The 23,601-nt window shown below is 38.0% G+C and overlaps 2 long non-coding RNA genes across 2 annotated transcripts in view; one reads left to right on the forward strand and one right to left on the reverse strand.

Annotated features, from left to right (window-relative positions):
- On the reverse strand, positions 1-14,610 carry LOC119073133. The gene is made up of 3 exons (XR_005087006.1): positions 14,600-14,610; positions 2,313-2,318; positions 1-131 (listed from the first exon to the last, which is right to left on the reverse strand). It is a non-coding gene; the product is annotated as an uncharacterized LOC119073133 (long non-coding RNA).
- The window catches only part of LOC119073134, a 19,753-nt gene continuing 6,746 nt past the window's right edge, over positions 10,595-23,601 (forward strand). The window contains exon 1 of the long non-coding RNA XR_005087007.1: positions 10,595-11,048. This is a non-coding gene — a long non-coding RNA (uncharacterized LOC119073134). The remainder of the gene's footprint in view (positions 11,049-23,601) is intronic.

The following is a 23,601-nucleotide window of genomic DNA, read 5'->3' on the forward strand; positions in this document are numbered from 1 at the left end:
TGAATCTCTTTTATTTTCACTGACTGTTTAGAAAACTCAAAATTAATTTAATTTTCTGAAGAAACAAAGAGAGCTGTGAGTTGAAGGTTCAGCGAGCGATGTTTTACACCCAATAAATATGAGTCTACTATCTCTTGCCTACCTCTGGAAATTACGGCCCTCGCTTCGCTCTGGCCGCAATATTTACACTCGTTCAAATATTACCTTTCATATGTCCTATAAGCATGGAAAAAATTCTTTTAAGAATATAATTTCACGCAAAAATTAACTTCTTCGAACTTAGCCACCCACTGGTCGGAACCACCAGAAAACATTTTAATGTCAAGTAAATCCATGCTTAAACTTACTTTCAAAACTCACTTTTCTGAACTAAGACCGAGTGAAGTTATAAGACTATTTTCCTCCACCACAGACCACCTAAGCCCATATCTCTATAAACAATATGGCTAACAATTCGTATCATAAAACTAAATCTCCCTCTATTCGTCTTTCAGTGATTTCATGTGTATTTTATGTGTGTTTTTCTTAGTAAAAAGTAGCTTTCTTCTACAATTTTTCTAGAACTTAATGACTAGTCTACCAACCAACGAAAAAATGTCGTAATAATAAAAAGAAAAGAAGTTGTGTATAGAATTACTCCCATCTCACTACTTCAATATTGCTAATCTACGAACTTAACCTCATGATTTTCATTCTCCATCGAATGAGCCCAAAATTTTGAAAATCGATAAAGAATTACTTCAGTAACAAGTGTACGGACGTTTTCCGTATTTAACGTTTTATGCCAATGTAGAACATTTTCAAAATATCTGTCATAAAATCCTGACTTTCAGTCAAGGAAGTAGACGAAAAATTTAATCATATTAAATGCAAAATATTTTCGAAGAATTTTTTTAGAATTTTTTGAGAATTTTTTAAGAATTTTTAAGAATTTTTAAGAATTTTAAGAATTTTTTAAGAATTTTAAAGAATTTTGAGAATTTTTAGAATTTTTTAAGAATTTTTAGAATTTTGAGAACTGAAATTCCCAATAATAAGCCCTGCACGATGTGCCTTCATATTACATTTCGTAGAAGGATAAAATTGCTAGGATCGCACTAAACGCTTACGTTTTGTAAATGAATAAAATATGCTAAAGTGAGAAGAAACGTGAAGATAAAAAAAATCATTTTGGTATTTTTTCACACCTCGACGATTTTTTTTGCGTTTGGTGATTCCTCTTGTCGATTGACCATTTTTTATTTATTTGTTACATCACCAGAAAAAATCGTCAAAGTGTGAAAAAACGCTAGAAAGACAAATTTTCCATTCGTAGCTTTTTTCACATTTCTTAGCGTTTATTCTCTTTTCTGGCGTTTCCTTACACTTTGTCGATTTTTCTTGGCAATTTCTTTTTTTTGTGATTTGATATTGGCGATTCTTCACAGGAATACTAAAAAATTTTCTAATAATTTAATTGTACTCCAAAGCAAGTTTTCAATAAAATTTCAGCTTTGAACGGTTCATTTAAAAAAAATCGCTCGCTCTGCTCGCCAAGTATACAATTTAGTACTTTCAACAATTTCAACTGTAGCATAACAAACTGTATCCGAAATAATATATAGTATTTGTGCAAGTAACAGCTGAAAGGAAGCATATGCTTACATTCTTTCTAAATAATAAGTTTTCGTTTCTTGCCGTTTCTTGCCGTGGCTCATCGCACAAGTGCGCCTTTTGGGAGCCAGTCCGGCCCTGATCTCTCTGGTGGTCTACCTATAGCTCGTCTTTTATATGTGTTTGAAAATGCAAGTTTTCAATAATTTTATTTTATTCAAACTTAAATATTTGGTTTTATAAATGGTTGGATGATTGGTTGGTTGGATGTTACTTGTTAGACAATATAACTAAGAATGTCCTCTTATTTCGGTTACAGTTCGAAGAGGATATAAAATTAGTACAATTTGCCATTAATAGATGGAGCGTATTACGTAATGCTCAGCTAATTTCAATGTAATAAAGATTTAAACGAGGCGGGAAGCTGCAATATTGTACATTGCCACCCTTGAAATATTTATATTTCAAACAATCTGAGTTAACAAACCACAAAAGGAAACAATTGGTCGAGTCGACCTCGATTTAAACCAACCCGAATCAAATTGTGATTTGTTTGCTTTCTACACAAACAAATGAACGGATCAGATTTTATAAAAAAAAAACACGATAAAATTCGTTTACTGGGGTTTGTTGATGTTGAAGTGATACCAAGCGTTTAAAAAAAAATCATCGATGATGCAAATCGATGTATTACATTCATCAGCTGATCGTTAAATGACATTGCACTTTTAGCCTTCATAAATTTCAACGACAGAAAAAACAGCTAAAAACTATAATTTCGGCAAGCACAAAGCCAAAACAACAGCTGTACGGCATAAATAAAATTAATTCGTTGACGCTAAATCAAATAAATAGAAATCGGATTCTCTTAACAATTAGAGTTCGCTTTAGAATGATAAATCTATAATCACTACACTCGCAGGAAAAATAGGCTGGTTATATATGACAGTGCTAATAATTGGTTGGTTGGTTGGTTTTTTGAATAATTGCTTTTCTTGGTTAAATTGTGCTGCTCAGTGATTGCGATGAAGGAACGTATGATGATATTCGCCACATACTCGGCAACCTTCTTGTTGGGTACACTCTGCCTTATGACCTCTCAAACATCGTTCACATAATCTGGCCTTGGAAACCATTTCAAAACGGTCGTGTTGATTAGCCTTTCGAAATATTTCGCACGCAAAAATCGAATGATTTTCATCGGAACATACGGGGCAACGTTGATGTGATGAATTTTGTACAGTTTGATGATCATTGTTTTCGGTTTGACGCTGGATTTTTGATGTCGATGATCCAATTGAAAATTTGAATTTTTGCTGGCAACCCAATGCGTGAAATCTGATATTCAGAAAACTGAGGAATTTTTCCATGGTTGGTCTCGTTTTGGGTTTTAGTGTTTGCTCCCACAGGGCTCGGTTGACTGAATCCAACTTTTGTACTAGCAGTAACAATAAAATGGGATCCCACGTACTCGTATCTATTTTTAAACCTTTTAGAGCTCGTAGATTATCCGTTGTCTTATCCATTAATTCTTTTATGCCCTCACTCGATTCAAATACAAGGTCTGGTTGAGCTAGGATATCTACAATATGTGCATCGACTAATATGACTTCGTTCTGATATCGTTCGGTAAGTGTATCGTACGCTGTTTTGTAAGAATGTTCCGTTACATCAAATTGTGATAATAAGCGTTCCGCTTCATCAGATATGCATGATTTCAGATAATGCATCCTTTGTAAATCACTAAATTCGGCATTATTATGAATGAGCGAGTCGAACATATTTTTGAATGATATCCAGGACTTGTATTCACCGGAAAATATCGGAATTTCGATTGGTTTGAGCTTTAAATTGGACTTCTTGTTCAGATTCAAAACCAAATTTTCTGGTAATTGCAGCGGTGGTAGATTGGATGCTGTTGCCGCTGTGATTTCCTCTATTTTTTCATGAATTTGGATGGTGACCTTGTCCAACATATTGAAGGCCCGTTCGTAATTTTTTTGCGTCTGCCTTACTTCTGCTTCTGATGTACCATCGGCTGCCACAATTACGTTGTTCATTGTCTCTATCTGTGACCACATCAACATAATTATTTTGTACTTGCCATCGAGGTAACCCTTAGATAAATTCGGTTCAGACATCGATATAACAGATCCACAAAAGTCCAAAAACTTCTCGACCTTTGATATCTGAAGATTAATTTTTCCTTCCATCGCAGCACAGTAAAATATCGGTTAACGGATTTTGAACAAAGAATTATCGAACAGCAATGGTATACTGGTATGTAGCGACGAATAGAATATTTTCTGATAAATTGTGGACTGTATTTTCGTTTTCACTTCACTGATTCTAATTTTAGGCTCGAAGGACCATGTTTGAAAATGCAAGTTTTCAATAATTTTATTTTATTCAAACTTAAATATTTGGTTTTATAAATGGTTGGATGATTGGTTGGTTGGATGTTACTTGTTAGACAATATAACTAAGAATGTCCTCTTATTTCGGTTACAGTTCGAAGAGGATATAAAATTAGTACAATTTGCCATTAATAGATGGAGCGTATTACGTAATGCTCAGCTAATTTCAATGTAATAAAGATTTAAACGAGGCGGGAAGCTGCAATATTGTACAATATGGTCGCCAGTTCATGATCTTTTTGGTCCAACGTTCGTCTGTCCTTCTTGTAATATGTCCCGCCCAGCTCCATTTCAGAGATCCTATTCTTTCCATGACTGGTCTGTTGGCGAATCCATTGATTCGTCATTCTGTCTCTGAGTGTTATTCCAAGCATACTCCGTTCCATGGCTCTTTGTGTCACTCTCAATTTACCTTCGGAAGCTTTCGGTAAAGTTAACGTTTCCGCTCCATAAGTGAGCACTGGAAGGACACAAGTGTCGAAAACTTTGCGTTTCAGACTATTATTCATTTTGCTTTTGAAAATTAGTCTGAGTTTTCCGAACGCTGCCCATGCAAGACCAATCCTACGTCTTATTTCTGCAGTCTGGTTGTCCAGACCTAACTTCAGTTTATGTCCTAGATATACGTAGCTGTCGACTCGTTCAATGACAGTGTCACCAATTTTGATCTCTCTATCGTCCCCGATGTTGGTCATGACTTTTGTTTTCGATAAGTTCATCTTGAGGCCAACTTTGCTTGCCTCTTCACTTAACTGTTGTAGCATAAGCTGAGCCTGACCTAGATTCGCTGCTATCGGTACAATGTCATCAGCGAAGCGGAGATTGCTCAGGTACTCTCCATTTATCTTTATTCCCATTTTACTCCAGTTTAACTTCCTAAAAATACTCTGCAGAATCGCCGTGAATAATTTCGGTGAAATGGTGTCACCCTGCCTTACACCTCGGCCAATTCTGAATTTCTCCGTGCTCTTATGAAGTTTTATACATGAAGTAGCATTTTTGTACACATATCGAATTGTGTTGGAGTACCTTGAGTCTACTCTACATTCGTCTAATGCGTCCAATATCGACCATGTTTCCACTGAATCGAAAGCTTTTTCGAAGTCTATGAATAGCAAGACTATGTCGATGTTGTATTCACGACACTTCTCAATAAGCGTTCTCATCACCTGCAAATGGTCGTTTGTGCTGAAACCAGATCTGAAAGCAGCTTGTTCAACAGGTTGGTAGAAGTCGAACTTGTTAGTGTTCCTCTTCGTAATGATTTTCATAAACAACTTGTAGAGTGTTGACAATAGGCTTATGGGCCGGTAATTTTCCAGCTTTGTTATGTCTCCTTTTTTATGCAGCAATGTAATTACCGCATTTTCCCAGGCTTCTGGTACTTCTTCCCATTGGAGACATTGATTAAACAAAGCCGTGATTGCCTTTAATAAGGAGTCTCCACCCAGTTTAATGGCTTCCACTGGAACACCATCTTCTCCGGGAGACTTTTTGTTTTTCATCTCGGCTACTGCGGCCTTGACTTCATCAACAGTTATGTCGGGCATATCCTCCGATCCCACGTTTCTTATTATTGGTCTATCTTCGGTTTCTTCCGTTGGACTCTGTCTTGCTGAAGAAAACAAATTCTCATAAAATTCTGTTGCAATGTTTAATATCGCATTTCGATCCGTTTGGATCGTTCCTGTTTTGTCTCGTAATTTGAAGATTTCTTTTTTGGCGTTTGTCATTTTTCTCCGTAGGACTTTCATATTGCAGTTAGCTTCAATTATGTTTTGAGCCAATTGGACATTATATTTTCTTTCATCTGATCTCCTTGCTTTGTTGATACTTTTAGACAGGTTCCGGTATTCCACCGAATCTCGTCCTCCGTTTTTTACCAACTCTGCTCTGCTTGCGATCAGGTCTAATGTTTCTCTGCTGAGTTTTGATTCTTTCCCTTGGACGGATTTGCATTTGGATTTCATGAATCCCATTATTGTATCGACGATTTTGGTATTCAATTCGTCCAATGTTTCACATTGATTGTTGACGTTATCTAATTCGGCAGTCATTTTCGTAGCAAATTCTTCATTTTGTGTGTAAAGCCGTTGTACGTCAATCCTTGCACTTTTCTGAACTAGTTGTGATCTTTGAAATCTGGTATTTAACGTGACTCTTGCACGAACCATTCGGTGATCACTACCGGTTGAAAAATTGTTTAGGACCGTAACGTTCTTAACGGTTGACTTACAGCCAGTTATGATGTAATCGATCTCATTTTTCGTTACACCATCTGCACTAGCCCAAGTCCATTTCCTTTGAGGCTTTCCGGCAAAAAATGAATTCATTGCGTACAAATTGCGTTGCTGTAAGAAGTTGAGTAAAGTATTTCCACGCTCATTTCTTTGGTCGTTGCTAAAACTACCAATAGAAACTTCTGAGTCTTCTTCTCGTTTTCCCAGCTTCGCATTGAAATCACCGATTAGATATTGGTAATGTGATGGGTTTTCGTCCAGAGCTTTCTCGACATCTTCATAGAATCTTTCTACTTCTTCGTCATCATGGGTGGACGTGGGTGCGTAAACCTGAATTAATTTGACTGATTTTAGCTGATTTAAACAATAGAAATATCGTATTCCCGATGATGAAACTATATTGGTCCATGAAAAAAGTATTATATTAAGTCGGATGAGCAGACCGTTTCTGTAAAATTTCAGTAAAAAATTGACTTCTGGCACTATTGTATCATACTATTAGGATGCAGGCAATAGACTAACTGAGTTATCAGAATTAAGCTCGAACAGTTCTGATGGATCGTTTTTGAAAAATTTCAAGTCGGAATTTCTTATTTGTAGGCTATCACGGCGATTCTGCAGAGTATTTTTAGGAAGTTAAACTGGAGTAAAATGGGAATAAAGATAAATGGAGAGTACCTGAGCAATCTCCGCTTCGCTGATGACATTGTACCGATAGCAGCGAATCTAGGTCAGGCTCAGCTTATGCTTCAACAGTTAAGTGAAGAGGCAAGCAAAGTTGGCCTCAAGATGAACTTATCGAAAACAAAAGTCATGACCAACATCGGGGACGACAGAGAAATCAAAATTGGTGACACTGTCATTGAACGAGTCGACAGCTATGTATATCTAGGACATAAACTGAAGTTAGGTCTGGACAACCAAACTGCAGAAATAAGACGTAGGATTGGTCTCGCATGGGCAGCGTTCCGAAAACTCAGACTAATTTTCAAAAGCAAAATGAATAATAGTCTGAAACGCAAAGTTTTCGACACTTGTGTCCTTCCAGTGCTCACTTATGGAGCGGAAACGTTAACTTTAACAAAAGCATCCGAACATAAATTGAGAGTGACACAAAGAGCCATGGAACGGAGTATGCTTGGAATAACACTCAGAGACAGAATGACGAATCAATGGATTCGACAACAAACCAGGGTCGTTGATGTCATGGAAAGAATAGCATCTCTGAAATGGAGCTGGGCGGGACATATTGCAAGAAGGACAGACGAACGTTGGACCAAAAAGATCATGAACTGGCGACCATATAAAAGACGAGCTATAGGTAGACCACCAGAGGGATGGACAAACGGAATTAAGAATATTGGAGGTACAAACTGGCAGCAAATGGCAATGGATCGTACGAAATGGAAAGAAGTTGGAGAGGCCTACATCCAGCCGTGGATAGAAACAGGCTGAAAAAGAAGAAGAAGAAGAAGGCTATCACTTCGTAAATTGTAGGTGACTACGACTAGTCACTGAAGCATCCCTTCATTCCTAAATTCACAGCTTGACCATTCATATGCTTTGCAAATTCCGTGCCGTTTCCTTAATAAATTGGTCAACAACATTGTGTACGGCAGGCGTGAAATCAGAATCGCAACCATTATTACATCACCACTCCCTCCTCGTCTCAAAATGAAACTAAAATTTGTTTTTCAAGCCGACGAGCGCATTTATTTTTAAATAAATTAAATTTCCACTATTATTTAACCGGAAGCAACAGTAGTTGTGGTTGTTGTGGTGGTGGTTGTAGCGGCAGTGGTTGTGGCAGCAGCAGCAGTAGTTGTGGCAGCAGCAGCGGTTGTAGTTGCGGCTGTTGTGGTTGTTGTAAGTAACATCCACCACCACCAGCATGGTGCGGCTTCTGCTGATGGGGCAGCTGAAGCAGCAGCGAATGCGGCCACAATCAATAAGGTGAAGAGTGCGAATTTCATCATTTTGATAATTTGGAAACTGTAGAGTTTGACGGGCAAAACTGAACTGATGATTTTGCCAAGACATTCTGATCCTTTTATAGTGGACGGCTGCGTCACACGCGCTATTAACAAACATGTAATCATCCGACCAATTTTAAATTCAAATTTCGCAAAACAATATCGCCAGCAATTTCATTACATCAATTGTCGACATATTATCATAACAATACGGCCACCACATTTCGTTGTAATTTGACTCAATTTTACTAACACCGTCGTTGGATGATATAAACAATAAATTTTGCGATTGTCATCCGGATTGGTAAGTGAGAAATTTGGGCTCATACAAGTTTGAGTTCGAAGCTCGTCCATTTACACTGCAATTGATAATGACATGAAAATTACATCGGTTGTAAGAACTTGTTTTTGCAAGTGTGAGTCGAATTTAAGATACATTGTCCGATCCCGGGTGAAAATGACGGTCTCATGAGACCACGAAATACGTATTCTCAACGGTCTAACTCCAATCTCAAAATTGCTGGAATTTTCATTTCGGTCTCAAAATATTTTTTGTGTGCTAAATACATTTTGGATGAACGAATGAGAATGCTGTAGGCTGAACGAGTAGTCTCTTTTCGATAAATGTCTTTGCCAGACCTTGTGAGGCTGAATGAGTGGTCTCATTGCTTATATGTTTTCAGATCGCTTCAGACGGAACGAGTAGTCTCTTTGCTAACATCTATGCGTGATCTGTACGAGACTGGATGAGTGGTCTCGTAGCAGTTATATCTCCAGATCGCTTGAGACTGAACGAATAGTCTTTTTGCTTACATTTATTTGTGAACAGTGCGAGACTGAATGAGTGGTATCTGTGGCAGAAAATATTTTTTTGAATTGTGGAGACTGACTGAGTGGTCTCACGATGGAAAAAATATTTCTTTGGACTTGTGAGACTGGACAAGTGGTCTCATTGCAGTTATGTTTTCATTTCTTTATTTCTTGGACTTGTGCACCCGGTTGAGACGTCTCATTTTCAGAATTTTTTTTTCGTTTCTGAGACCGGTAGAGCTCTTTGCTAGAATAATTTTTGTTGGACTTGTGCGCCCGGTTGGACGTCTCATTTTCAGAATTTTTTTTTCCGTTTCTGAGACCGGTAGAGACGTCTCTTTACTAGAAAAATTTTTGTTGGACTTGTGAGACCGGTTGAGACGTCTCATTTTCAGAAAATATTTTTTTCCGTTTCTGAGACCGGTAGAGACGTCTCTTTGCTAGAATAATTTTTGTTGGACTTGTGAGACCGGTTGAGACGTCTCATTTTCAGAAAATATTTTTTTCCGTTTCTGAGACCGGTAGAGACGTCTCTTTACTAGAAAAATTTTTGTTGGACTTCTGAGACCGGTTGAGACGTCTCATTTTCAGAAAATATTTTTTTCCGTTTCTGAGACCGGTAGAGACGTCTCTTTACTAGAAAAATTTTTGTTGGACTTGTGAGACCGGTTGAGACGTCTCATTTTCAGAAAATATTTTTTTCCGTTTCTGAGACCGGTAGAGACGTCTCTTTACTAGAAAAATTTTTGTTGGACTTGTGAGACCGGTTGAGACGTCTCATTTTCAGAAAATATTTTTTTCCGTTTCTGAGACCGGTGGAGACGTTCTCTTTAGTAGAAAATATTATTTCGGATTTTTGAGACCGGTTGAAACGTCTCTTTGGCAGAAAATATTATTTCGGATGTTTGAGACCGGTTGAGACGTCTCATTTTCAGAAAATATTTTTTTTCACTTCTGAGACCGGTAGAGACGTCTCTTTGCTAGAATAATTTTTGTTGGACTTGTGAGACCGGTTGAGACGTCTCATTTTCAGAAAATATTATTTCGGATTTTTGAGACCGGTTGAAACGTCTCTTTGGTACACAGTCAGTCTCACCAGGTCTAGCAAATCCAAAATGAGACCACTCACTTAGTTTCAGGACGTATCGCAAATTCACAACCATTCTCGAATGAGACGTCTCACCATTCTCGGATGAATTCTCAAAGGTCAAAAATACGTAGTCTCACTGCCATACAAGCGAACCGGTCTAAAATAGGTCTCAGAGACCACTTTTTTTTTCACCCGGGATTGTGGTATCTGGACACGAGATACTCATTACTCAAACGCAGGTGCGATTCTTTGGAAGATAAAGTCGTGACACAAATAACAGATAGGTTTTTCATAATGAGAAGTTAGGAAATTTGACATAATTTTACCTTAACCCTAATGCGTCCGTAGCCATAGTGCATCCAAAACAGTACCATTGGCAGTACCAATTTCCTTGCTTAAATGGCGCTAAGACTTTGCCCACTGGTTGTATAATTGAATTGAGAACATTCATTTACATTCGAAACGTTAGTGGACCTGCTTAGGCAAAAAATCGTGCATCGTACAAAATCGTTGTAACGATGATTGTAGGTTGTTCCGTAACGATTCCTGATTCTAAATTGATGTGGGGCCAAGACGGCAGCTCAATAGTTCTCCGGTGAGCGGCCGTTATGTCACTTTTATTTCTATGATTTTTCATTCGTAAACGGGAAGAGATATTAATCTACTTCCAAAGGATAAATTTTAGAGAAAAGTCTGAATTTTTTTTGGCGGAATTTATTTTTTGACATTTGAATCCAAAATGACGGAAAAAATTGGTCAAAGTCGAAAAATATTTTTTTCTCAAAGGAAAATCCCTGAAACCTATAGAAAGACTGAAAATTCGCAAAAACTTTCTTCAGAAGGTTTATAGAGAATTTAAAGAGCTTCATTTTCGTTTTTTATTTATTGAAATCGGGCAGCTCATTCCGGAGATATGTCTGTAACAGTGAAGTCACCACATGTTCTTCATGTAAAAATACATCGAAATACATCGCAGACTTTTCTCTAAAATTTATCCTTTGGAAGTAGATTAATATCTCTTCCCGTTTACGAATGAAAAATCATAGAAATAAAAGTGACATAACGGCCGCTCACCGGAGAACTATTGAGCTGCCGTCTTGGCCCCACATCAAATCAATTTAGAATCAGGAATCGACACGGAACAACCAACAATCATCGTTACCACGATTTTGTAAGATGCACGATTAAGCCCTTTTTTCAGCCTAAGCAGGTCCACTACGTTGACCGTTCCAGTATTGTCTCGAAAAATCTGCCATGTTTGATACATTTATTTCGACCAGCATTCACGGTCCCCCGGAACCAAAATAAAGTTTTGATGAAAATGCGCCCAGAAATTGATTGATGTTCTGTCGGACCAGATGCTACCCCATACAACTTTTTTTTTATTTATGCAAAGTACACCATGGCGAAAAATTGCCTATGTAAAAAGTTATAGAATCGAACATTTATGCCACAAATCGAACTGTACCTTATAGGTTTACTCTCCAGATAGGGGAATGTACCTTTTGGTTATTGCTCTCTTTGCGTTGAAAATGGGCTTGCAGGTACTTATCGTGCAAAAAAAAGTCGGCTTACAACGAAGTTTTCAATAAAATCCGATTTTTTAGACAAAGTGACACCCTGTTTTAATTGTTGTTGTTGTTTTAACGATAAATCAATAAAAATTTAAAATTTACATTTTTATAAATGTCTAGACGAAAACTCGACGACAGCTTTTTTCAAGTGATGTACATAATTATCTGACTCCAAATAGTTAATTTGGTATTTCGACCAGTAATTCAAAAACTCTCGATGAACTCCCTATCCGGTTCGTTCTGACCACATACCCAATGACACTCATGTAGAAAATATGTAAACTATGTTCGAAGTGTTCAAATTAGATTAGAAATTGGAGAAAATAGAACATGACCTTTTAGCGTAAACGATAAATCTGTAGCTGTATATACTCGCGTTAATTCATCAACCTTTTTCCTCCACTTGTTGTTAAGTCGACCAGACTTAAACGAAGCATCAACCAGCTTGTTCATTATTTTCGATGTTTGAATAAATGGTATTATATCCACCAGCGGAACAGACCCCATCCGCATCAGCTAGACGATCAGACTCTTTAAGTAGACGTCGGCAAGCATTGCCTTCGAATTTCTCCCCGTGATAGTGTTTTGAGATCAAATTTAGTTTCTTGTGTCATTGAACCGCCCATCAGTGGCACCAGTCCATCGCAAAAAATATGATCAACAATCCCTTGGATTTCATGAGAATCAGGGATTATTGCTTTCTCGATTACTGGTATGTCATCAAATATCGGCAAATTGATTGTGCTGTGACAATCTTTAGCGATTTTTTTTGTCATGATTCATACTGACGAATTTGTTGTAGCTTTCTCTGAGATCGCCAAAAGTTTTCAATTTCAGGCATTCTTCGCTTATTCGCAGATCTCCGGAACATGGAACTTTCCTTCCCACTTCTCCACTTCTTCAAACATTATGAAGCAAAAGGAACACGGATATGGGCTCGTAGCTGTCTGCTGCCCAATCATTATCAACAACAATTTGTAGTCCACGACGATCTTATAAGTAATATTGTTAATCTTTGTCAAATCCCAAAGAAGTCGAACATCTTGGCATACATCATACCACGTTTTGCTTTTTCTTCTTCTTTTTCAACATCATGATATCCACAATGATAAACATCTTCAAGGGTATTTGCTCTTTTCGACGCATGACCGCGATAGTAAGGTGGACTTTCTCCCAGCTGTTGTTCTTATGAAATTGGTGACTTTTTCCTTTTGGCCGAGCGAAATTCCTAAATTTATTATTAGCCCCGTACGAAGTACAAAGGGGCTTATAGGATTGCGATGCCGTGTGTAATTGATGGAATTCGAAGCAGACGGTAAGGGCAAAGTGTTTGCCTATGTTCATAGATGACGAATCTGCAATAAAAATTTTGTCTGTCCGGCTGTCTGTCACGTCGATATCTTGAGTAAATCAAATCCGATTTCAAAAAAAAAATTTCCCTGAAAGATAGTCGAAATAGTGAGGCTAAGTTCGAAGGTGGGCATATTCGGGTCGGCCCTTCGTGAATTAGGGCCACCTAAGTGATTTAAGGTCTTTTGGTGATATTTATGACATGCCAAATGATAGGTATTGTCAATACCAATCCAGGAAAAAGGTTTTTTAAAACCGGGTGAGTGAACCGTGAGTTAGGGCCTTAGAAGTGAAATGCTACTAGGGCCCTATGTGTATTTTACATAGAACTCGAGTAAATTTCATTCGTTTTTCGTAATTTTTGTTTGATTTGGAAGGTAATCGAAGGCCGAATAGAATGTTGTTGAAAAAAAAATTAAATTTGGGTCCTCGGACTAAGGCCGGTACTAGGGCTCGATGTGTATTTATACTCAATAAATTAAAATTTTCATTTGAAAGGAACGTCGTACGGGGCTTCGTAATTACGCTATGCGCTATTTCTAAGATGTACACATTCCATAATAATTTTAGTTGGGTGACAGACGCACTAGGGTCACGTACGCAATAGATATACAGGTTTGTACGGTGCTCAGTCGCAGCAAACGCTCCGACTGTTCTGATGGCTCGTTTAAGAGTGATATCGTGAAATCTTCTAACAACTTTGGGACAAGGTGTCACGGATATTATTGACTTATAGCTCATTCGATTCGTATAACTGTTGCGAGTAAAACATGGTACTACATTTGGTGAACTTTATTTTGTTGTCGACACTCGAGGTCATGACGTAAGGGTCTGCCAAAAGGGGCCCAAAATAGTTTTCTAGCGATTGGTCGAGTTTTTTGCTAGGCTTGTAGGTCTTGAAGAGATAATAATTTTACTTTAACTACATTAACCGGCGCAATAGGCTTACGGTCAAAGTAGGGTGACAGACGCATTAGGGTCACGTACGCAATAGATATACGGGTTTGTACGGGGCTCAGTCGCAGCAAACGCTCCGACTGTTCTGATGGCTCGTTTTAAATGATTGACTATGATTTACTTCTGTTTCACAAAATAATTTCGCTATATCAAAACATATGGCCCAAGTTTCTATTCCACTTTTTGGTTTTATACTACGTTGTGTGGAGACTGTCGAACGTATTCTTTTACATAGAATGTGGCGACAATTATTTTTTGTGTGAGAAATTTGAATATACTTATATCCGACATTCAAAAATTTCAACATAAAAGTAGTGTTAAACGTCAAAATCGAGAATTGCGAATATTTTCCGCATAATGTACATTGTACGTACTGTTTGAAATTCAAATTCAGTTTCATTTTTGATTTTGTCGATATTTTAAGTTCTCATTAACTACTTTGCGTGTCCAAGCACTAGGTATCGTCAATCGAAATCGCCCAAACCCACTTACAGTGGGGGTGCTGATGAGGATAGTACGCGAAAGTTTTATCAACAAAAATCTTACCACAAAAATTTTCGGAAGAATATTATAACAAACAAAAAAATTGCGTCACAAGTGGCATATGTTGAGGAAGGAAATTTTTTAAAATTGTGGGATATATTGCTTTAAAGAATGGAATTCAAACGGAAGAAAGCCGAAAGCTTTCATTTTACTAAATTAAAAAATTTGTCGAAAATCGAAAATTTGACGGAAATCAAAAATTTGACGAAATTTAAAAATTTAACGAAAATTGAAAATTTAACGAAAATCAATAAGTTGATGAAAATCGAAAATTTAACAAAAATCGAAAATTGGACGAAAATAGAAAATTTGTCGAAATTCAAAAATTTAACGCACTTAAAACGCTCATAGCTCCAAGATAAGCGACTTTTTAGGGAAACCATGAAACGCGCATCGACTATAATCTAATACTCTATAACTTTGTCTTTTATACGAGGTTTCTATCTGCCATATTTTTCGAGTTATGGCTGACATAGCTCGCACTTAAAACGCTCATAGCTCCCAAATGATCGATTCTTGGGGAAAACCATCAAACACGTGTCGACTGAAATTTGAAACTATAAATTTGTCTTTTAAACGAACTTTCTATCTGCCATATTTTCTGAGTTATGGATTCTATAGTTCAATAGCTTAAAATGCTCATAGCTCCGAAATTTTAAGCTCTTATGAAAATTCCTTCAAATTAGTTTCTTAAAATTACGTCCTTGACATACACTAAAGATTTCAGCCAAATCCACCGGTAAATTCAAAAGTTTCATTGTAACAATTTCTTCATACAAATTTTCAAGTTTTGAAATTTAAAATCTCGGCCAAATCTTAACCTTATGAGGCGTGTGATAGCTCGTTGAACTCGTACGGACGCCTAAAGTCAAAAAAGTTGTGTATATAAGTTCCTCAGTCCTACGGAAAATGTTTTTTTGTCACATTTTTCAGTGTGAACGGACTTGCATCACGGCCCTTCACTAACGTAGGGCCATGATTCTAAAAAGACAGGCTAGCTCTCATCTGACTTGATCACAAAGACAGTAAACCAATTTAGAAGAGACTTTTTGTCTACTAAAATGTTTGTGTTGAAGCTATAGAAGCACTGACTGCACTCATCATATTTTAATGCCAGCTGCTGTTACGAGTGTCTTAACCTGTTCTTTCAGAACTTATTCTTCTTCTTCTTCTTCTTTTTCAGCCTGTTTCTATCCACTGCTGGATGTAGGCCTCTCCAACTTCTTTCCATTTCGTACGATCCATTGCCATTTGCTGCCAGTTTGTACCTGCAATATTCTTAATTCCGTTTGTCCATCTCTCTGGTGGTCTACCTATAGCTCGTCTTTTATATGGTCGCCAGTTCATGATCTTTTTGGTCCAACGTTCGTCTGTCCTTCTTGCAATATGTCCCGCCCAGCTCCATTTCAGAGATGCTATTCTTTCCATGACATCAACGACCCTGGTTTGTTGTCGAATCCATTGATTCGTCATTCTGTCTCTGAGTGTTATTCCAAGCATACTCCGTTCCATGGCTCTTTGTGTCACTCTCAATTTATCTTCGGATGCTTTCGTTAAAGTTAACGTTTCCGCTCCATAAGTGAGCACTGGAAGGACACAAGTGTCGAAAACTTTGCGTTTCAGACTATTATTCATTTTGCTTTTGAAAATTAGTCTGAGTTTTCCGAACGCTGCCCATGCAAGACCAATCCTACGTCTTATTTCGGCAGTCTGGTTGTCCAGACCTAACTTCAGTTTATGTCCTAGATATACATAGCTGTCGACTCGTTCAATGACAGTGTCACCAATTTTGATTTCTCTATCGTCCCTGATGTTGGTCATGACTTTTGTTTTCGATAAGTTCATCTTGAGGCCAACTTTGATTGCCTCTTCACTTAACTGTTGTAGCATAAGCTGAGCCTGACCTATATTCGCTGCTATCGGTACAATGTCATCAGCGAAGCGGAGATTGCTCAGGTACTCTCCATTTATCTTTATTCCCATTTTACTCCAGTTTAACTTCCTAAAAACACTCTGCAGAATCGCCGTGAATAATTTCGGTGAAATAGTGTCACCCTGCCTTACACCTCGGCCGATTCTGAATTTCTCCGTGCTCTTATGAAGTTTTATACATGAAGTAGCATTTTTGTACACATATCGAATTGTGTTGGAGTACCTTGAGTCTACTCTACATTCGTCTAATGCGTCCAATATCGACCATGTTTCCACTGAATCGAAAGCTTTTTCGAAGTCTATGAATAGCAAGACTATGTCGATGTTGTATTCACGACACTTCTCAATAAGCGTTCTCATCACCTGCAAATGGTCGTTTGTGCTGAAACCAGATCTGAAAGCAGCTTGTTCAACAGGTTGGTAGAAGTCGAACTTGTTAGTGTTCCTCTTCGTAATGATTTTCATAAACAACTTGTAGAGTGTTGACAATAGGCTTATGGGCCGGTAATTTTCCAGCTTTGTTATGTCTCCTTTTTTATGCAGCAATGTAATTACCGCATTTTCCCAGGCTTCTGGTACTTCTTCCCATTGGAGACATTTATTAAACAAAGCCGTGATTGCCTTTAATAAGAACTTATTCGTCAACTAGAATTTGCAGGTCAAACGTGGGCATTGTTGAGTTTAAATTAGACAAAATACTAATCATAAGAGGTTGTGTAACCAACACACATCTACCAAAATGACGATCGGCTGTACTTCGACCGTTCTGAGATCCGAACCCTTGGTACATGACAAATGACAAATTCTTTTCATAATATTTTCATTGTGCATTTGGCAACAGATTCCAAAGTGACATTTTTTGTATTTATTTGGCTTTTTGCAAATTTCAATCGAGGTTTTGTGCAATTTTGCCTTTATTTACTCTAAATTTCGGAAAACATTACAATCAATCGATGAGTTAATATAAATATTTTTGGCCTTCAGTCTTAACGTTTATGCTACGGGAATGTTAGAAAATTGATATATTTTGGGTCATCAGAAACGCATAATAATTTGTATACAGAAATTCTTAAGTTTTGTCCTATTTGAAGCGGTTTTTCTCCATTTTATCTTGGCATCGAGAATCTCAGAGATTTAGTGAATTTATCGGTTCTCATATACAACACAACGACTTTTATATTCTAAGTGAATAATGCTTGTGGCACAATTCAAATTAGTAATCATATCTTTTCAATCTTATTCTTGACCAGAATTTTAGGGGATCTCTATCTCTGAAGAATTTCATCATTTCGAATGTAATCCCTAATCTGAACCTTAAGATTCGACGGAGGTGGAGAAAATAAAAACAAAACAATTGCGAAATGAACTGTCGTAAAAAAGTGGAAAAAACGGGAGCTTTTAACTTAGTAAGCTTTTGTACGCGGCACATATATTTTCCGTATCTCTTCTGAAGTTCATAGTATTTGGTTGAGTGACGTGAGGATATGTAACGCTTCCAATACTTTTCTCTTCGTGTTCACAAATTACGCACGCACCAAATTCGAAATTTCAGACCCCCCCTCCCCCATTGCACGCGAAAATGTATGGAGAAAATTTCAAAAATGTATGAAGCTTACGCTTTTGTCAAACCCCCCTCCCCCTTTAAGAGCGTGCGTAATTTGTGAATGGCCCCTAGACTTTGAATTACATTTTTGTCTCGGACATCCATTGGACATCATTTAGAATCGAGCCACGTGAATGAATTCAATGAATTTCGAACAATTTCAATGAATTTCGACAAAAGGGACTGCTCACAATAATGCCGTTTCCCTACTGTTCCCAAAATGCAAGCTGCGTTTCCACGTTACATTGCGATTGAAATTCTTTGAAAAAGATAATGCTTTGATTTGACCTCACCCGTAGCCCGTTTCATTAATGAACCCAGTTTGTTGATAAATTTCTTTGTCGCTGGGCCCATACAGTCTAAAATCTCAAAAGCAAGGATTAAAGGATTTCGAGAGAATATACGCGAAAGGTTACCGAATCTGTTATAGGTTGATGGAAGAATGCTAGAAGTAAGTTTGTGAGTTTGCTGGTGCACTATGGTAACTTGACTTAAGGTTTTGTAGCCTCCTCCCCCTTTACTCCTCCAACACATCAATGAATATAAGAATTTGAATGAAAACCACGAGTTGAGAAATTAATTTTTCAAGCAAAATGTTTTCTTGTTATGTTATTCTTCCTCGTGGTACTGCCCTCTATAAAAACCACTTAAAACATCTCTTGTCCACGAGTTGTCGAATAAATTTTTTACAAGCTCACCGTGTAAACATTTAGTTATCTCACGAAATTTTCTAGATTTCCGTTCGCACGATGATATTAGTTATTGAGCTGTTGACGATGGCAGAGTTGAGCCAAACGAACCATCAGAACAGTCGAAGCGTTTGCTGCCCCGTACGAACCTGTATATCCATGTCTGTCGACTTTGCTCCCGTAAACGTAGTTAAAGTAAAATTATTATGAAATTTGTACATCTTCGAAATTGAGCATAGCGCAACTACGAAGCATCGTACGACGTTCCATTCAAATGAAACATAAATTTCAAATTGACCTAAAATGTTAATTTATTGAGTACAAATACACACATAAGGCCTAGTAGCGGCCTGCGTCCAAGAAACCAAATTTCACATTTTTTCAACAACATTCTATTCGGTGTTCGATTACCTTCCAAATGAAACAAAAATTAAGAAAATCGGATGAAATTTACTCGAGTTATATTCAGAAGTAATTCATTGATTTGGGAAAATTTATGAGACTAGTGAACTCACTTGTGTGTTTTAAAAGCAACTCGCTTTGGAAACTGTTATTTTGACAAGTGTACAGTTTGCATATCCGAGCCGAAGGCGACATAATATAAAATGTAAGACTTTCTTCTTCTTCTTCTTCTTTTTCAGCCTGTTTCTATCCACTGCTGGATGTAGGCCTCTCCAACTTCTTTCCATTTCGTACGATCCATTGCCATTTGCTGCCAGTTTGTACCTGCAATATTCTTAATTCCGTTTGTCCATCTCTCTGGTGGTCTACCTATAGCTCGTCTTTTATATGGTCGCCAGTTCATGATCTTTTTGGTCCAACGTTCGTCTGTCCTTCTTGCAATATGTCCCGCCCAGCTCCATTTCAGAGATGCTATTCTTTCCATGACATCAACGACCCTGGTTTGTTGTCGAATCCATTGATTCGTCATTCTGTCTCTGAGTGTTATTCCAAGCATACTCCGTTCCATGGCTCTTTGTGTCACTCTCAATTTATCTTCGGATGCTTTCGTTAAAGTTAACGTTTCCGCTCCATAAGTGAGCACTGGAAGGACACAAGTGTCGAAAACTTTGCGTTTCAGACTATTATTCATTTTGCTTTTGAAAATTAGTATGAGTTTTCCGAACGCTGCCCATGCAAGACCAATCCTACGTCTTATTTCTGCAGTCTGGTTGTCCAGACCTAACTTCAGTTTATGTCCTAGATATACATAGCTGTCGACTCGTTCAATGACAGTGTCACCAATTTTGATTTCTCTATCGTCCCTGATGTTGGTCATGACTTTTGTTTTCGATAAGTTCATCTTGAGGCCAACTTTGATTGCCTCTTCACTTAACTGTTGTAGCATAAGCTGAGCCTGACCTATATTCGCTGCTATCGGTACAATGTCATCAGCGAAGCGGAGATTGCTCAGGTACTCTCCATTTATCTTTATTCCCATTTTACTCCAGTTTAACTTCCTAAAAACACTCTGCAGAATCGCCGTGAATAATTTCGGTGCAATGGTGTCACCCTGCCTTACACCTCGGCCGATTCTGAATTTCTCCGTGCTCTTATGAAGTTTTATACATGAAGTAGCATTTTTGTACACATATCGAATTGTGTTGGAGTACCTTGAGTCTACTCTACATTCGTCTAATGCGTCCAATATCGACCATGTTTCCACTGAATCGAAAGCTTTTTCGAAGTCTATGAATAGCAAGACTATGTCGATGTTGTATTCACGACACTTCTCAATAAGCGTTCTCATCACCTGCAAATGGTCGTTTGTGCTGAAACCAGATCTGAAAGCAGCTTGTTCAACAGGTTGGTAGAAGTCGAACTTGTTAGTGTTCCTCTTCGTAATGATTTTCATAAACAACTTGTAGAGTGTTGACAATAGGCTTATGGGCCGGTAATTTTCCAGCTTTGTTATGTCTCCTTTTTTATGCAGCAATGTAATTACCGCATTTTCCCAGGCTTCTGGTACTTCTTCCCATTGGAGACATTTATTAAACAAAGCCGTGATTGCCTTTAATAAGGAGTCTCCACCCAGTAAGAAGTAGAAGTAAGACTTTACTTCTATGGAATCGCCAAAAGAAGGACCGAATTGATTGGACCATTAACAACAAGGTTTTTGTTAGATTATTGTTGTACACGACTCCCTCCTCGTCTCAAAATGAAACTAAAATTTATTTTTCCAGCCGACGAGCGCATTTATTTTTAAATAAATTAAATTTCCACTATTATTTAACCGGAAGCAACAGTAGTTGTGGTTGTTGTGGTGGTGGTTGTAGCGGCAGTGGTTGTGGCAGCAGCAGCAGTAGTTGTGGCAGCAGCAGCGGTTGTAGTTGCGGCTGTTGTGGTTGTTGTAAGTAACATCCACCACCACCAGCATGGTGCGGCTTCTGCTGATGGGGCAGCTGAAGCAGCAGCGAATGCGGCCACAATCAATAAGGTGAAGAGTGCGAATTTCATCATTTTGATAATTTGGAAACTGTAGAGTTTGACGGGCAAAACTGAACTGATGATTTTGCCAAGACATTCTGATCCTTTTATAGGGGACGGCTGCGTCACACGCGCTATTAACAGACATGTAATTATCCGACCAATTTTAAATTCAAATTTCGCAAAACAACATCGCCCGCAATTTCATTACATCAATTGTCGATATATTATCATAACAATACGGCCACCACATTTCGTTGTAATTTGACTAAATTATACTGACACCATCTTTGGACGATGTTGACAATAAATTTTGCATTGTCATCCGGATTGGTAAGTGAGAAATTTGGGCTCATGCAAGTAAGTGCCCTTCATATCCAAAGCTCTAATCTATTCCATGCATAAGCGCCGTCGATTTCTAGCCGCCGTTTATCCGGCCACCGACTCATTTTCGGTCAGACGCGCCGCCAGCCGGTGATTTGGGCACAAGCCGGTTAGAAATCTGTCGGGAAACATTATTTGGAGGAAAATCTTAAGGCCCGTCATTGGGAAATGACAGGACAGTTTCCCGAAAATGTATGGAAAATTTTATCACAAAAATTCACCGAAAAAATTCAAAGAAACTCACCTCTTATGCTTTCTATTGTTTTCGGGCATAGTCTCTTTAGGTCGCCAAGGCATATTTGAACACTAAACACTTTTTACTCGATGCAAAAACAAAAAGTTTTTTTTGTTTTGTCGCGACAAAAACACAGAAAATATTTCGACACAACTGTGACACTCCGCTACTATAAGTACTAGAATCAATGTTTGCTGTGTTCACTTCGGCGGTAAAATATTTTCATTCAAAAAAGTGTCGGACATTTAAAAACAATCAACAAACGGTTGACAAAGGGTAGCGTATACATTTAATAATGCTCATCGACCATTTTTTAAAGCTTTACGAGAGCTCAGCGGACATTCTCTCAACGATGGGAGAGCATTTATTAAAAATTTAGCCTCTCGTAAGACTGCGCTGAGCGTTAATAAATGTTCGTTCCTCTTTAGTAAGCTAAAAAGAATTCGCGAAGTCTAATTATGCCACCTCTTTGAATAAAAATATCGGCTGAGTTCTAATAATTCTCCGCTGAGCTCTAATAATTCTTCGCTGAGCTTTAACAAACCTCCGCTGAGCTCTAATAATTCTCCGCTAGGTTTCAGGAAGTGTCCGTTAGGCCTAAGCAAGTTGCAGAAAGACTTAATGGAGCGAATCGGACACTCAGCGGAGATCTGCCAAAGCTAAGTGGAGTCTTATGAAATCATAGCAACAATTATTAGGTATCCGCTGATGCTTATTGAGTGTTCGCTTAGCTTCATTGCCTTACTACAACGTGCTAAGGTCTGACGGACTCATACTGAAGCCTAGCGGAGAATTATTAGAGCTCAGCGGAGGTTTGTTAAAGCTCAGCGGAGAATTATTAGAGCTCAGCGGAGGTTTGTTAAAGCTCAGCGGGGAATTATTCGACCTCATCCGATATTTTTGTTCGAAGAGGTGGCATAATTAGACTCAGCGAAGTCTTGTTAGCTTACTAAAGAAGTGGGAGAGGTTACAATTTTAATAAATATTTTACCGCCGAAGTGAACACAGCAAACTTTCATTCTAGTCCTTATAATAGCGGACTGTCACAGTTGTGTCGAAATATTTTCTGTGTTTTATCGCGACAAAACAAAAAACAAAATGTTGTTTTTGCATCGAGTAAAAAGTGTTTTAGTGTTTAAATATGCCTTGGGGACATAAAGAGACGGTGCACGAATACAATGGAAAGCTTAAGAGGTGAGTTTCTTTGAATCTTTTCGGTGAATTTTTGTGATAAAATTTTCCATACATTTTCGGGAAACTGTCCTGTCATTTCCCAACGGGCCTTAAGTGGAAAACTTTGCGAATACACGAAAAGTCTAAAATGGCTGACTTTTAAGCCTCACATTAGCGTTAAAGTTGTCAAGGCGTATTCGATGCTGGATTTCTTCTGCAGAAGTGCAAAAATTTTGATTCTATTTTGTGAAGAGTCTCATGAATGCTCGTTCTCTCACTTTACATACAAACTGATTTATCTCTTATACAACAGCTATTCATTCGAATTTCTTCCCCACACGTTTTGTGTACGGAAATTTGATAAAGCCTAACTGTAAACCGATCGTATGTTTAAGAGCTTGCATATGAGATTATTTCGCTGTTAGGAACCGAATGGGAAATTTCATTTCAGTACGAGAAATTAGTCTAAGTTATTATTTTTCACGGTACAATTTGTTTATTTTCACAACGGCTTCTGCTCCTGAGTGCTGACAATTTTAGCATAAATGTCTACCTCCACAAACTGTGGGTGCCCTTAAGACTGTTCAAATAAATCTCTTTCACTGCGAGAA

This window comes from Bradysia coprophila, unplaced genomic scaffold, assembly GCF_014529535.1.
Source record: "Bradysia coprophila strain Holo2 unplaced genomic scaffold, BU_Bcop_v1 contig_137, whole genome shotgun sequence".
Taxonomy (NCBI): Eukaryota; Metazoa; Arthropoda; class Insecta; order Diptera; family Sciaridae; genus Bradysia; species Bradysia coprophila.